Below are 15,454 nucleotides of genomic sequence, written 5' to 3' on the forward strand. Positions count from 1 at the left end.
AAATGGTGAAAGTATAGCAAAGCACTTCACTCACCCCTCTAATTTCAAGAAGAGGATTAAAACAATAGTAACATGGAATCATTTATAAAACGCAGCATGTAAAATGAGTTTAGCTTACATGATTGTTTACCCCATACAGCTGTTCCCCATCTGTGATGTTGACAGTAACAGCGGGACATATTTTGAATTTGGAAACCTATTTTGACAAAATGATTCAGTGTTCAACCACCATCTGTCGGCAGCGGCGCTGCAGTGCGCGCGCTTTAAAGGTGCCGCGGCTCATGCGCTATTGTGAACTGGTGTTATAGAGAGATCGAGTCTCTCAACCGAAGGACCGAGCACCAACGAAAATACACACAGGGGAAATATATCAGTCTACTAGCCTACTGCAAGAACCTGGAAGAGAGAGTGCACCACAGAGACTGCAGGTTAGGTGAGTAAATCATGTTTTTATGCCATAACAACCCAAAGACAGGATCGGAGTCGGATGTCATTCACTTGAGTAGTTTATGCATGGGAACAAGGGATGGATGCTGTCTGTAGGCAAAAACTAATTTGGCGCATTCAATTGCCGGACGCAGTGAAATGACACGCTGTGTAGAAATTGACAGAGAACAGTATTTAGGCTACTTCTTGTGTGGTAGACCTACAGAAATGTGGTATGTTACTCAAAACAGGTGTACAGCCCTGTACATATGTGTGTGCATCTGTGTGGCTGGTCCGGTGGACAGCTGGCAAGTGTTCGATTTGCACTGGCATCATTTGTTAATTTAGTCGGCTATGGCTGGTTATCAAATAATAGAGTCAACCCGACTCACACTTTACCCAAAATGTGACAGGCATGTTATTTACCTTCACTGAAGGTTTTCACAAATCCTTGTTATCACATAACCGGAGAGAGAGACGGAGCAGTGCAGTGGCCAATATGTAATGCGTAATTTGTGAAACGTTTATACGCACATAACTCTGGTGATTGGAGCATATTTGGACCTGTCAGTTGTTCGAAATCAAGTCACGTGTTTCACATGAGAAATGTCACACATAATACGATTTCTCAAAATATAATTGTACAAATCAAATTGTTATTTCGTTTAATTGACAACAATATACAGGTTACTCTATTTTCTCAAAATGTAACTATAATACAAAAATGTCATTATAATATTCCCCGGAGATGTGTCGTGTAGGCTATTTGAGACGTTAACATTCAAGCCGAACAAATGCATTACTGCAATTACATTCCCACCCATGTACCCAACCTCTTCCGCTCTGTCTCTGTCCCCTTGTCAGACAAGCTCCATTCATTCATAGTGTATCCAATGACCCCTTTCCCCATTCTTCCCTACACACACAAACAAGCACCACGTTCACTTTCCAGACACACACACACAGATGCACGCACAAACACTCAAAACAAACACACACCCAAACACGCGCCACTTTCACTTTTCCGTCAGTCCAATTAATACAATGCTAATTACTAATAATGAATGACTAATGCTTTTATTGTCTGTAGCCGGCTCTTCTAAATGTGACACACTTTCTATGAATGTTTATTCAGTGTAAGCAGACTATTGTTCATCTCCCCAAGTAGATAACAACTCCCTGACCCATCATATGCCGTCATCCATTCACTCTGAGAGAGAGACAAAAATGGTTGAACAACTGCCCTTTTTTCTGTTTATTACCTATTCAAACAACGTTTTATTTGTCACGTGCTTCGTAAACAACAGGTGTAGACTAGTGAGTACTGAAATGCTGACTTACGGGCTTTTCCAACAACGCAGAATGCAATATATATGCAATATATATATATATTTTTATAATAATAATAATAGAAAAAAATAAGTAAATAGTAAAAAAATAAAAATAAACAATAATAATAATAATAAATACACAATGGCTATATACATGGGGTACCAGAACCAAGTCAATGATAGCTTGGCTATATACATGGGGTACCAGAACCAAGTCAATATTAGTTGCCAAATGATGACCAGGAAGTTGCCAAATGATGACCGGGAAGTGGCCAGTCCTTAGAGCAGGGCTCTCCAACCCTGTTCCTGGAGAGCTACCGTCCTGTAGGTTTTAACTCCAACCCTGTTCCTGGAGAGCTACCGTCCTGTAGGTTTTAACACCTACCCTGTTCCTGGAGAGCTATCGTCCTGTAGGTTTTAACTCCAACCCTGTTCCTGGAGAGCTACCGTCCTGTAGGTTTTAACTCCAACCCTAATCTAGCACACCTGATTCTAATAATTAGCTGGTTGATCAGCTGCACCAGGTTAGTTGCAACTGGGGTTGGAGCCTACAGGAGGGTAGCTCTCCAGGAACAGGGTTGGAGAACCCTGCCTTAGAGCGATGGGAAAATGCCACTTATTCCACCTTGTGGGCTGGTGAAGCACGCAGTGTAATGGGTGCGTGCTGGTGGCAGGGAAGTCAAGCGCAGGAGAATTAACTTGGTATAAACGGAGTCGTTTAATAAGTGCTCACAAAACTACGAAAACCAAAATATACGAAAATAATAAAAGTGGGTACAAAACCCGTCGCACACCAGAACATAACTGCACATAACATAGAATCAAACAATCACCGACAAGGACATGAGGGGAAACAGAGGGTTAAATACACAACATATAATTGATGGGATTGGAACCAGGTGTGAAGGAAGACAAGACAAAACCAATGGAAAATGAAAAATGGATCAGCGATGGCTAGAAGGTTGGTGACTTCGAACACCACCCGAACAAGGAGAGGGACCGACTTCTGCGGAAGTCGTGACACGCGGACTATTCTGTGAGAAGTGATTCATTCTTTATTTCCAGCCAGTCGTCTGCCAGGCGGTAGCTTGTGAACCAACTCCCCCTCCCCAGAGACTGGACAATGTGTCTTGATCTTACAACCAAGATGGTTCATTTCTAGAGCCAAGATGGTTCATTTCTAGAGCCAAGATGGTTCACTTCGGAGCTATTGAATCACATCATGGAATCACACTTATGCATGTGTAAGAATTAGTTCTTAACTGACTTGCCTAGTTAAATAAAGGTTAAATAAATGTGTGTCCGTTTAGTAAAGGCAGAGTAGTCAACTGAATAGTTTTGCTTCTGACCATGCAGTTCCTGATGCTTTCTTTGGAGGTACACTACATGACCAAAAGTATGTGGACACCTGCTTGTCGAACATCTCATTCCAAATCCCAGATTCGTCCGTTGGACTGCAAGATGGTGAAGCATGATTCATCAGTCCACAGAACGCATTTCCACTGCTCCAGTCCAATGGCGGTGAGCTTTACACCACTCCAGCCGATACTTGGCATTGCGCATGGTGATCTTAGGCTTGTTTGCGGCTGCTCGGCCTCAGAAACCCATTTCATGAAGCTGATGTCTCCGTGCTGACGTTTCTTATAGAGGCATTTCGGATCTCGGTAGTGAGTGTTGCAACCGAGGACAGACAATTTTTACATGCTACGCGCTGATCCCGTTCAGGGAGCTTGTGTGGCCTACCACTTCACGGCTGAGCCGTTGTTGCTCCTCGACATTTCCACTTCACAATAACAACACTTACAGTTGGCCGGGGCTGCTCTAGCAGGGCAGAAATATGACCAACTGGCTTGTTGGAAAGGTGGAAGAGATTTTCGACGGTTTATGAATTGAAACGCAAAACAACGCCGAATTCAAAACTTTGAATTTTTCAATTTAAATTATTATACAAGATTATTGCAACCAATAGAATGTTATATGGGGGATACAATGTTCCCAGCTCTGCAGATTATGCTGCGAGGAAGCAGTCATTAGATCATTTATTTTGGTACTGTCCATATGTAGCTCGTTTTTGGTCACAGGTCCAGGAATGGCTGAAGAATTGCAACATTTACCTAGAACTAATGCTGCAGATAGCAATACTGGGTCATTTGAAAAGTCAATCGATCAATAATATAAAAATTATTTTACAATCTGTAGAAGCTATGAGAATAGAAAGGTTCGTTACTTTTGTGAAGCATCACAGCGCAGTTGAAAAATATATGGCTGCTAGAAATCCAAAATGGATGGTGTTGAGCGATAGATGGGAGGGGTAGAATGGAGCTGAAGGGTGGGACTAATAACAACAAGATAACCAATTTAAAACATACGGGGTCTGTAAAATGTATATAGGTTCAGAAATGTTGTGAAATAGCACAGTTACAAATAGAAATCATACTGGATGGACATCAGAAATAGAGGAAGGACTAAAAACAATCAAAAGATAACTATTGTAAAACAGATTGTGTCTGTAAAATGTGTATAAGATGTTTAAACTGAAGGTAGAAGCCTAAGTGTTATTGGTTATTAGTTTACTCCAATTGGGGGAGGGGTGGTAGGGATTGCAGGGAATAATAAAGGTATATTAAAAAAAAGTGTGTATATGTATGAATGTTTATATAAATGTGTATATTTATAAATGTTTATATATATATATGGGTATGTGTATGTATGTATGTATGTATATAGATATATATATTTACCCCAAAAATATATGGTGGATTGGAAATGTTGCAGACAATTACATTGATGGAAGCAACAGTCTATCCGCAATATCAAAGCTGATCCTCCCCCTGAAAAAAAGGGGGGGAAAAAGGTGGCTTCCTACGACGGTGCCACGTTGAAAGTCACTGAGCTCTTCAGTACGGACCATTCTATTGCCAATGTCGGTCTATGGCGATTGCATGGCTGTGTGCTAGATTTTATACACCTGTCAGCTTCGGATGTGGCTGAAATAGCCAACTCCACAAATGTGAAGGGGCGTCTACATACTGGCTGAGGATATATACAGTACATTACCTTATTTAGTAATACACTACAGTATGTCCTCACAAGTCAGTCAGTCAGGTAGTGAAAGTACACTCTCAATGATCTGAATGTAGCCTGTCTGCCTCTCAGTGATCTGAATGTAGCCTGTCTGCCTCTCAATGATCTGAATGTAGCCTGTCTGCCTCTCAGTGATCTGAATGTAGCCTGTCTGCCTCTCAGTGATCTGAATGTAGCCTGTCTGCCTCTCAGTGATCTGAATGTAGCCTGTCTGCCTCTCAGTGATCTGAATGTAGCCTGTCTGCCTCTCAGTGATCTGAATGTAGCCTGTCTGCCTCTCAAGGATCTGAATGTAGCCTGTCTGCCTCTCAGTGATCTGAATGTAGCCTGTCTGCCTCTCAGTGATCTGAATGTCTACTGTTCTGATGTTAGTAACTACAGTGGAGTAAGAGAGGCCCATGTACATCCATTAGTGTCACCACGGTCTGTCTCTGTGTGTGTGTGTGTGTGTGTGTGTGTGTGTGTGTGTGTGTGTGTGTGTGTGTGTGTGTGTGTGTGTGTGTGTGTGTGTGTGTGTGTGTGCGTGCGTGTGTGTGAGCGCTTGCTTGTGTTCTCCCACAGAGCCAGGCAGGCGTCACAGTGACAGTGCTTTAGTCCAGAGTCTGTCACACCCCTGTCCTCGGCGCTGTGGGACCAGATGGATGTCTCATTAGGAGGACCACCATAGAGACACATAGCGTGTGTCCCAAATACACCCTATCCCCATTACTCCCACCCTATTCCCAGGGCTCTGGTCTAAAGTTGTGCACAATGTTGAGAGTAGTGTACCATTTGGGACACAGACCCTATATTACTGTTCTGTTTAATTCTGTGGGGACCACTGTGCAAGTGTTAAGAATGCCCCTCTCTCTAGTCTCTCTGCTGCTTGGCTGTCTTTGTCAGTCTGTCTGTCAGTCTGTCTGTCAGTCTGTCTGTCTGTTACCTGGAGCTGAAAAAGCCAGATATTTTAATAAATGTATACATGGTTACAGACAGTGGTGTAAAGTACTTAAGTAAACATACTTTTAAGTACAACTTAAGTAGTTTTGTTGGGTATCTGTACTTTACTATTTATATTTTTGACTATTTTTACTTCACTGCATTCGTAATGAAAATAATGTACTTTTTACTCGATACATTTTCCCTGACACCCTAAAGTACTCGTTACATTTTGAATGCTTAGCAGGACAAGAAAGGTTCCAATACATGCACTTATCAAGAGAACATCGCTGGTCATCCCTTCTGCCTCTAAACTGGCGGACTCATTAAACACATGCTTTGTTTGTTAATTAATTATATAAGTGTTGGAGTGTGGTCATGGTTTTCCGTAAATAAAATAAAAACTAGAAAATGGTGCTGCCTGGTTTGCTTAGTACTGTCTAAGGAATTTAAAAAATTTATCCTTTTACTTTTGATACTTAGGTCCACTGTATTTTAGAAATTACAGTGCCTTCGGAAAGTATTCAGATGCCTTGACTTTTTCAACATTTTGTTACGTTTCAGCCTTATTCTAAAATGGATGAAATATTTTTGTTTTATTTGCAATCTACACACAATACCCCATAATGACAAAGCAAAAACAGGTTTGTAGAAATTCCTTATTTACATAAGTATTCAGACCCTTTACTATGAGACTTGAAATTGAGCTCAGGTGCATCCTGTTTCCATTGACCATCCTTGGGATGTTTCTACAACTTGATTGGAGTCCACCTGTGGTAAATTCAATTAATTGGACATGATTTGGAAAGGCACACACTTGTCTATATAAGGTCCCACAGTTGACAGTGCATTTCAGAGCAAAAACCAAGCCATGAGGTCGAAGGAATTGTCCATAGAGCTCCGAGACAGGATTGTGTCGAGGGGGTATTGTATAATACATTTTTGAAAAAGGCTGTAATGTAACAAAATGTGGAATACGTGAAGGAGTCTGAATACTTACCGAATGCTCTGTGCATTTACTTTTGATACTTAAATACATTTCAACCAAATGCTTTAAAACTTTTACTCAAGTAGAATTTTACTGAGTGACTTTCACTTTTACTTGAGTCATTTTCTATTAATGTCCTTACTTTTACTCAAGTATGACAACTGGGTACTTTTTCCACCACTGGGTACAGATAGGCAGGCATGCACCTACACCCCCCCCCCCCCCCCCCCCTCTACCTGAGTGGTGGCAAGCTGGGGAGTGCAAATAGAGTCTCTCACCTGGTTAGCCACTGGTCCTAATGGGGAGTGACGGGTTCCTGTGAGCCCTCGCCTCTCTCTCCACACAACTGCACACAAACTGTTGTTACTTACATCATTGACCTGGAATCAATTATCATGAAAGGATGAAGGCTGATGACTTAGAAAACGAGGCGATTGTTAGTTGATCCGTGCATTGTGATGTCAGAGTGATACTGGACTGACTCAGACATGATTGTCTCGACTAGAAACATTCTATTTTGGTTGTTAGCTAGACGTCTCTCACTGTTGCTGTAAACAGCACTGCATTCTTCTCAAGGTAACCTTTCATTACATCAACATCAAGTATCAGGATATTGTTTGGCTTGTTGTTCCAGACAGAAAACACGTACGATATCCGGAGCTATATTCATTCAAAGTGTAATATCCCAAAACCATGGGCGCTTGTCTCGCATACATTCATGTTTTATCTGTCTCAAGTCTATTCCTTAGTTTTATATAGTAGAGTTTTGGTCTATGTGTGTTTATTACCAAGTTAGTTATATGACTCTGTGGTCAAGCATCTCAGGCCAGGACAGTGTGTGGTTGCTAGGACAGATGGCAGGGCTACAGGAGTGAACAGTCAGTCAGTGGTCAGCCTTGGTCCCTTCTAGCTGTGGTAGCAGCCCAAAGTTATATATGCTAGTGTTATAAATCTGCTCTTTAATACCTTTTTATTAACTTTTGTTTGGTTGCTAGGACAGATGGCATAACAGGACTGGCCAGTAAGTCAGCTTTATGATCTCCCCAGTAGTAGTAGTATCAGTAGTAGTAGCAGTAGTAGTAGTATCAGTAGTAGTTGTAGTAGTATCAGTTGTAGTTGTAGTAGTATCAGTAGTAGTAGCAGTAGTAGTAGTAGCAGTAGTAGTAGTAGTAGCAGTAGTTTCAGTAGTATCAGTAGTAGTAGTATCAGTAGTAGTATCAGTAGTATCAGTAGTGGTAGTAGTAGTAGTAGTAGTATCAGTAGTAGTAGTATCAGTAGTATCAGTAGCAGTATTAGTAATAGTATCAGTAGTAGTATCAGTAGTAGTATCAGTAGTTGTAGTAGTATCAGTAGTAGTAGTATCAGTAGTAGTATCAGTAGTATCAGTAGTAGTATCAGTAGTAGTAGTATCAGTAGTATTAATATCAGTAGTAGTAGTATCAGTAGTATCAGTAGTAGTATCAGTAGTAGTAGTAGTAGTAGCAGCAGCATTAGCAGCAGTAGTAGTAGTTTCAGTAGTAGTAGTTTCAGTAGTAGTAGTTTCAGTAGTAGTAGTAGTTTCAGTAGTAGTAGTTTCAGTAGTAGTAGTAGTATCAGTAGCAGCAGCAGTAGTAGTATCAGTAGTAGTAGCAGCAGTAGCAGCATCAGTAGTAGCAGCAGCAGTAGTAGTAGCAATAGTAGCAGTAGCATCAGTAGTAGTAGCAGCAGTAGTAGCAGCAGCAGCATCAGCAATAGCAGCATCAGCAGTAGTAGCAGCAGTAGTAGTAGCAGCAGTAGCAGCATCAGTAGTAGCAGTAGCAGCAGCGGCAGTATTAGTAGCAGCAGTAGCAGTAGCGGCAGTAGTAGCAGTAGCAGCAGCAGTAGTAGTAGTATTAGTAATAGTATCAGTAGTATCAGTAGTAGTAGTTGTAGTAGTATCAGTAGTTGTAGTAGTATCAGTAGTAGTAGTATCAGTAGTAGTATCAGTAGTATCAGTATTAGTATCAGTAGTAGTAGTAGTAGTAGCAGTAGTAGTAGTAGTATCAGTAGCATCAGTAGTAGTAGTATCAGTAGTAGTAGTAGCAGCAGTAGTAGTAGTAGTAGTAGTAGTAGTTTCAGTAGTAGTAGTATCAGTAGTAGTAGTAGTATCAGTAGCAGCAGCAGTAGTAGTACCAGTAGTAGCAGCAGCAGTAGTAGCAGCAATAGTAGCAGTAGCAGCAGTAGTAGTAGCAGCAGTAGTATCAGTAGTAGTAGCAGCAGTAGCAGCATCAGTAGTAGCAGCAGCAGTAGTAGTAGCAATAGTAGCAGTAGCAGCAGCAGCAGTAGTACTAGTAGCAGCAGCAGTAGTAGCAGCAGCAGTAGCAGCAATAGCAGCATCAGTAGTAGCAGTAGTAGCAGCAGTAGTAGCAGCAGTAGTAGCAGCAGCAGTAGCAGCAATAGCAGCATCAGTAGTAGCAGCAGTAGCAGTAGCAGCAGTAGCAGTAGCGGCAGTATTAGTAGCGGCAGTATTAGTAGCAGCAGTAGTAGTAGCAGCGGCAGTAGTAGCAGTAGTAGTAGCAGTAGTAGTAGTAGCATTAGTAGTAGTAGCAGCAATATTATTAGTAGTAGCAGTAGCAGTAGCAGCAATAATAGCAGCAATAGCAGTAGCAGCAGCAGTAGTAGCAGTAGTAGCAGCAGTAGCAGTAGTAGCAGCAATAGCAGTAGTAGCAGCAATAGCAGTAGTAGCAGCAGCAGCAGCAGTAGTAGCAGCAGCAGCAGTAGTAGTAGTAGCAGCAGTAGTAGTAGTAGTAGCAGTGGTAGTAGTAGTAGTAGCAGCAGTAGTAGCAGTAGTTGTAGCAGTATTAACAGCAGTAGCAGGAACGGTAGTAGTAGCAGTAGCAGCAGTAGCAGCAGCAGTAGTAGTAGCAGTACTAGTAGCAATAGCAGCAGTAGCAGCAGTAATAGCAGCAGTAGTAGCAGTAGTAGCAGTAGCAGTAGCAGCAGTAGCAGTAGCAGTAGCAGTAGCAGCAGTAGTAGTAGCAGTAGTAGTAGCAGTACTAGTAGCAATAGCAGCAGCAGCAGTAGTAGCAGTAGTAGCAGTAGCAGTATTAGCAGCAGCTGTAGTAGCAGTAGCAGTAGTAGTATCAGTAGTAGTAGTAGCAGCAGCATTAGCAGCAGTAGTAGAGGTAGCAGTAGTAGTTTCAGTAGTAGTAGTTTCAGTAGTAGTAGTTTCAGTAGTAGTAGTATTAGTAGTAGTATCAGTAGCAGCAGCAGTAGTAGTACTAGTAGTAGCAGCAGTAGCAGCATCAGTAGTAGCAGCAGCAGTAGTAGTAGCAGCAGTAGTAGTAGCAGCAGTAGTATCAGTAGTAGTAGCAGCAGTAGCAGCATCAGTAGTAGTAGCAGCAGCAGTAGTAGTAGCAATAGTAGCAGTAGCAGCAGTAGTAGTAGCAGCAGTAGTAGCAGCAACAGTAGCAGCAATAGCAGCAGCAGTAGTAGCAGCAGTAGTAGCAGCAGCAGTAGCAGCAATAGCAGCATCAGTAGTAGCGGCAGTATTAGTAGCGGCAGTATTAGTAGCAGCAGTAGTAGTAGCAGCAGCAGTAGCGGCAGTAGTAGCAGTAGCAGTAGTAGTAGCAGCAGTAGTAGCATTAGTAGTAGTAGCAGCAGTATTATTAGTAGTAGCAGCAGCAGTAGCAGTAGCAGCAATAATAGCAGCAGCAGTAGCAGCAGCAGCAGTAGTAGCAGTAGTAGCAGTAGCAGCAATAGCAGCAGTAGCAGTAGCAGCAATAGCAACAGTAGTAGCAGCAGTAGTAGTAGTAGTAGCAGCAGCAGTAGTAGTAGTAGTAGTAGCAGTGGTAGTAGTAGTAGTAGTAGCAGCAGTAGTTGTAGCAGTATTAACAGCAGTAGCAGTATTAACAGCAGTAGTAGCAGCAGCAGTAGTAGTAGCAGCAGTACTAGTAGCAGTAGCAGCAGTAGTAGCAGTATTAGCAGCAGCTGTAGTAGCAGTAGCAGTAGCAGCAGTAGCAGTAGTAGTAGCAGTAGTAGCAGTAGTAGCAGTAGTAGCAGTAGCAGCAGTAGCAGCAGCAGTAGCAGCAGCAGTAGGAGCAGTAGTAGCAGTAGCAGCAGTAGGAGCAGTAGTAGCAGTAGCAGCAGTAGGAGCAGTAGTAGCAGTAGCAGCAGTAGGAGCAGTAGTAGCAGTAGCAGTAGGAGCAGTAATAGCAGTAGGAGCAGTAATAGCAGTAGGAGCAGTAGCAGCAGGAGCAGTAATAGCAGTAGCAGCAGTAGCAGCAGCAGTAGCAGCAGTAGCAGCAGTAGGAGCAGTAATAGCAGTTGCAGCAGCAGTAGCAGCAGTAGCAGCAGTAATAGCAGTTGCAGCAGCAGTAGCAGCAGTAGCAGCAGTAGCAGCAGTAGGAGCAGTAATAGCAGTTGCAGCAGTAGCAGCAGTAGCAGCAGTAGCAGCAGTAATAGCAGTAGCAGCAGTAATAGCAGTAGCAGCAGTAGCAGCAGTAGCAGCAGTAGCAGCAGTAGGAGCAGTAATAGCAGTTGCAGCAGTATCCCCATTGTGACTGAATTATTATGTCAGGTTATTACACAATTATAGCCGTCCGACCTAATTGCTCAAGGTTACCCCAGGATACAATTTTATCGCCCTCCCCTTGTTCGGTTATTACACTCCTCAGTGAGAAGAAAGGCGAAGCGATGCTCTTTTCTGTTCAAATGGACTGTTAGGTTTCGACTAGCAGAAAGCCTCCTTTTGAAGTGGTTGGGGGGGTAGGAATCTTAGCATAATAGAATGTGATGTGGGTTTTATGTTCTAAGTTCTCTCCCTCTCCCCTCCATTAGAGACCAAATTGTCAGGTTAAGCTAACCCGCCATCTTTGATTTCAACAACCTATCGTAAACCACTTAAGCTTCTAGGCCGCTAGCTAACTTGGGGATTCATTCTTCGAAACCTGAGTTACCAAATTTATTCTCTATGATGGGGGGGGGCTGTGCTTGTTAGTCTGTGAGTCTGTCTGTGTCCTCCTCACAAGTTGCTTTTTTACCACCAACTGTAAAGGAGGGGAGAAGAAGAAGGAAAGGAGGATGAGAGGGGGGTGTGGAAGCTGTGATGGATAATGCACCTCAGTGGAACGCTGAGAAGGGGCAAGGGGAACAAAAGGGTGTCTGTTTTCGCCCCGTCCCCACTGGCTGGGCCGTTGTTCTTGGAGCCTTTCTTGTGAAGTAGGGGGGTGCTGCTGGGTCAGGGTCAGGGCCAGGGCTGGGGACTAGGGAGTCTGGGGTACAATAGAAGCCTGGCCACTGGCTGGAAGAGAAGATCGGGATATTTGTATGAAGAGATCAGATATCCTATATAGTGGAGGAGAACCACCTCAGCCCATAGCCAGCCCCAACCTTAGCCCCAGCCCCAACCTCAGCCCCAGCCCCAACCTCAGCCTCCATCCCCAGCCTAAACCTCAACCCCAGCCCCAACCTTGCTTCCAGCCCCAACCTTTGCCCCATCCCCATCCCCAACCTCAGCCCCAACCCCTAACCTCAGCCCTAACCCCAGCCCCAACCTCAGCCCCACCCCAGCCCCAACCCCAGCCCCAACCTCAACCCCAGCCCCACCTTTGCCCATCCCCAACCTCAGCCCTAACCCCATCCCCAACCTCAGCCCCCGCCCCAGGCTTTTGCCAAGTATCCTGCATGGATGGCAGATGTCTGTAAGAAATGGGCACTTGCTCTGAAGAGGGTCACAGTGGAATAATGCCACAGGAGCTGCCTGACGCTGTCCTCTAGTCTGCCCATTGGAACAGACAGGTCAGGAGTGCTGCCTTAGCCCTAGCATTATGATGGCTGTGGAAGTAGGAGCTTTGGGAAAGAGAGTGTGTACTTGAACGGTCACGAGAACCTTCCCATGCTCTCTTCCTAGATTTGCATAGGCTTAAGAAGAACCCATCACCCTCCTTCCTCCGCCCTACCTCCCCTCTTCCTCCTCCCTCTCTCTTGGTATAGTGGCTTGGCCCATTTGTGTTGTCTAATTGCTCAGCAAATATGCCACCACAGCTCTTAACCCGCTTTTCATGTCTGAGATTTAAAGAGCCTGTCCTGCCAAAATAGGAGTACATTAAACCCACTGGCCACGGCTTCTTTCCACACGGCCATGCTCTGTGGTTTCTGTCTCTTATTGAATGGATGTTATATTACCACTGGGTGTAAACTATGGCAGGGATCATCAACTATATTCAGCCGTGAGGTGATTTTATTTATTTTTTCTTGAGCGGATGGTCGGGGGACCGGGAACATAATTACAAATAATGTATAGACTGCAAATTGACCTCAAGAAGCCCAAACAGATATAATATTTGACTAAAACATAATAATTTCAAACCTTGCTTACATTTGTGTACGATCACATGTCTCTTTATTATGCGTGGAAATCGTTGGGAACAGATTTCCAATATTAAAATCACTTGGAGCTGATTTCCTGGTGTTTTAAGTATTTTATGTCCAACAATAAAAATTATAAAAAATAAAACATTATAATAAATTAATAAAACATGGGGACCCAAATAAAATCACCTGGGGGCCAAATGTGACCCGCCGGCCACCAGTTGAGGAACCCTGCACTATGGCGTAGTGGAACATTACACCGCATCACTGTGTGGAGTTTTGTGGCATAAGCAGCAGAAGAGAGCTCAGCTCAGCTTCATCTCTTGAAAAATAGGTATTTTCTAAAACCTGACCTCAATGGGACAACCTGGTGAAATAAAGGTTGAATAAGAGGATTCGTTTCATCCTCCTAGACCCATCACATGCAACACTGATTGATGTAACAAGATGGTCGGAAGACACTTAGCTGTCAGCTCGTGAATAAAGGTGACAAAGTGGATTTGCTATGGTTCAGGGGGCCGACTGACCCTTGTGACTCATTTAGGTCCTGGTTCTCTAATACCACTGCCTTTTACACTCCACCAGCCCCCCCCCCCCCCAGAGTGTGTGTGTGTGTGTGTGGTGTGTGTGTCCATTCCACTCTGCCCCCCCGGTCCAGGGTTAGGGATCATGTCAAGGGCTCTGCCTCCGCTACTGAAGGGCTCTTAATCCGACTGGGATGATAGATTGGATAGCTAGCAAGCTGCTGAAACCAATGAGCTTTTCTTCCTTCCTTCTTTCTTTCTTTTTTTCATCCCCTAAACCCCCCAAACACAGCCACGGGAAACCTGGGAAAATTCTCCCCTTGGGGTAAGAGACAAAAGACATGGGATGATAAACAAATCCTACTGCGAATCTATCAGAGATTTTCTCCTATCCCTCCATCCCCATTCAACCTCAGAAAAATGTTCCAGTCCATGTCCCTTTTGATCTTTCTTCAAAACAAAGCTGGATCTGGATGCTGTTTTCCTGTTGTTCTCATCCCTGTCTGTAGTACCCATGTTGTTTAAAAGCTTAATACATACCCCACCATAATCTTTGTGTCTCCACGGCTTCAAAATTATTTGAGAAGATTGAGGTCAAAAACCCATTAGTCATAAAAATTTGTCCCACAGTGAAGCCACTCCCATTTTTTTTCACCACACCCAATCGAACAACCAGATTCCCAGGTCACATGTTGAGGAACATTTAAACGTACCAATCGTCTCCAGCGTCAGAAAAATTATCATTAAACATTTTTGCTGGGAGTCTAATGCATTCTGTCAGCTATGGAGAATTCTTCTCTCTCAGGCGAGGGTGCTGCCACAGTTAGGACAGCGGAGGGAGAAGGGGGAGAGAGTAGAGCTGGCACCAGGAAAGGTGTTTTTCTCTATGCCTAAGAGGACTGTTAACAGCTTTGTGTATTTTATCCCATATTCCCATATGTATTTGTTTTTCTAATTTAAAAAATATTGGACATTTACCAGCATACCTACCGACTCCAAGCCTGTAGCAGTTAGTGACTGGAAAGAAGAGAAATGATAGAGAGAAAACGAAGAGGTAGAGAGTAGAGCTGGCATTAGGAATGTTGTTTTTACCATCCCGGAGAGAACTGTTTACAGCTTGATGTATTAAAGGTGCACTATGCAGCTCCGCCGTTTCCTGTTTGCTAAAATTCAAATTGTTTACCTAATTTCAGTTTATGTGACAAAAAACTGTGTAGATAATCATTATACCATCTAGGGAGGTATAGTGAAATATCTTTTTAATAACCAAAAATATAAACAGCAAAAAAAGAAATGTCCTCTCACTGTCAATTGCGTTTATTTTCAGCAAACTTAACATGTGTAAATATTTGTATGAACATAACAAGATTCAACAATTGAGACATAAACTGAACAAGTTCCACAGACATGTGACTAACAGAAATGGAATAATGTGTCCCTGAACAAAGATGGGGTCAAAATCAAAACTAACAGTCAGTATCTGGTGTGGCCACCAGCTGCATTAAGTACTGCAGTGCATCTCCTCCTCATGGACTGCATCAGATTTTTCAGTTCTTGCTGTGAGATGTTACCCCACTCTTCCACCAAGACACCTGCAAGTTCTCTGACATTTCTGGGAGGAATGGCCCTAGCCCTCACCCTCCGATCCAAAAGGTCCCAGATGTGCTCAATGGGATTGAGATCCGGGCTCTTCGCTGGCCATGGCAGAACACTGACATTCCTGTCTTGCAGGTAATCACACACAGAACGAGCAGTATAGCTGGTGGCATTGTCATGCTGGAGGGTCATGTCAGGATGAGCCTGCAGGAAGGGTACCACATGAGGGAGGAGGATGTCTTCCCTGTAACGCACAG

General features: G+C 43.5%; 1 protein-coding gene across 20 annotated transcripts in view; it reads left to right on the top strand.

Annotated features, from left to right (window-relative positions):
* Positions 1–268: 268 nt before the first annotated feature.
* LOC129862032 (neuronal cell adhesion molecule-like) overlaps positions 269–15,454 on the top strand; it is a 127,907-nt gene continuing 112,721 nt past the window's right edge. For 13 of the 20 annotated variants that reach the window (XR_008760712.1, XR_008760711.1, XM_055933323.1 and 10 more), the window contains exon 1: positions 269–433. The gene's annotated coding sequence lies outside the window, so the exon portion shown is untranslated. The remainder of the gene's footprint in view (positions 434–15,454) is intronic. The other 7 variants (XM_055933339.1, XM_055933341.1, XM_055933343.1 and 4 more) reach the window with 1 other exon arrangement.

This window comes from Salvelinus fontinalis, chromosome 9 (assembly GCF_029448725.1).
Source record: "Salvelinus fontinalis isolate EN_2023a chromosome 9, ASM2944872v1, whole genome shotgun sequence".
NCBI classification, from domain to species: domain Eukaryota; kingdom Metazoa; phylum Chordata; class Actinopteri; order Salmoniformes; family Salmonidae; genus Salvelinus; species Salvelinus fontinalis.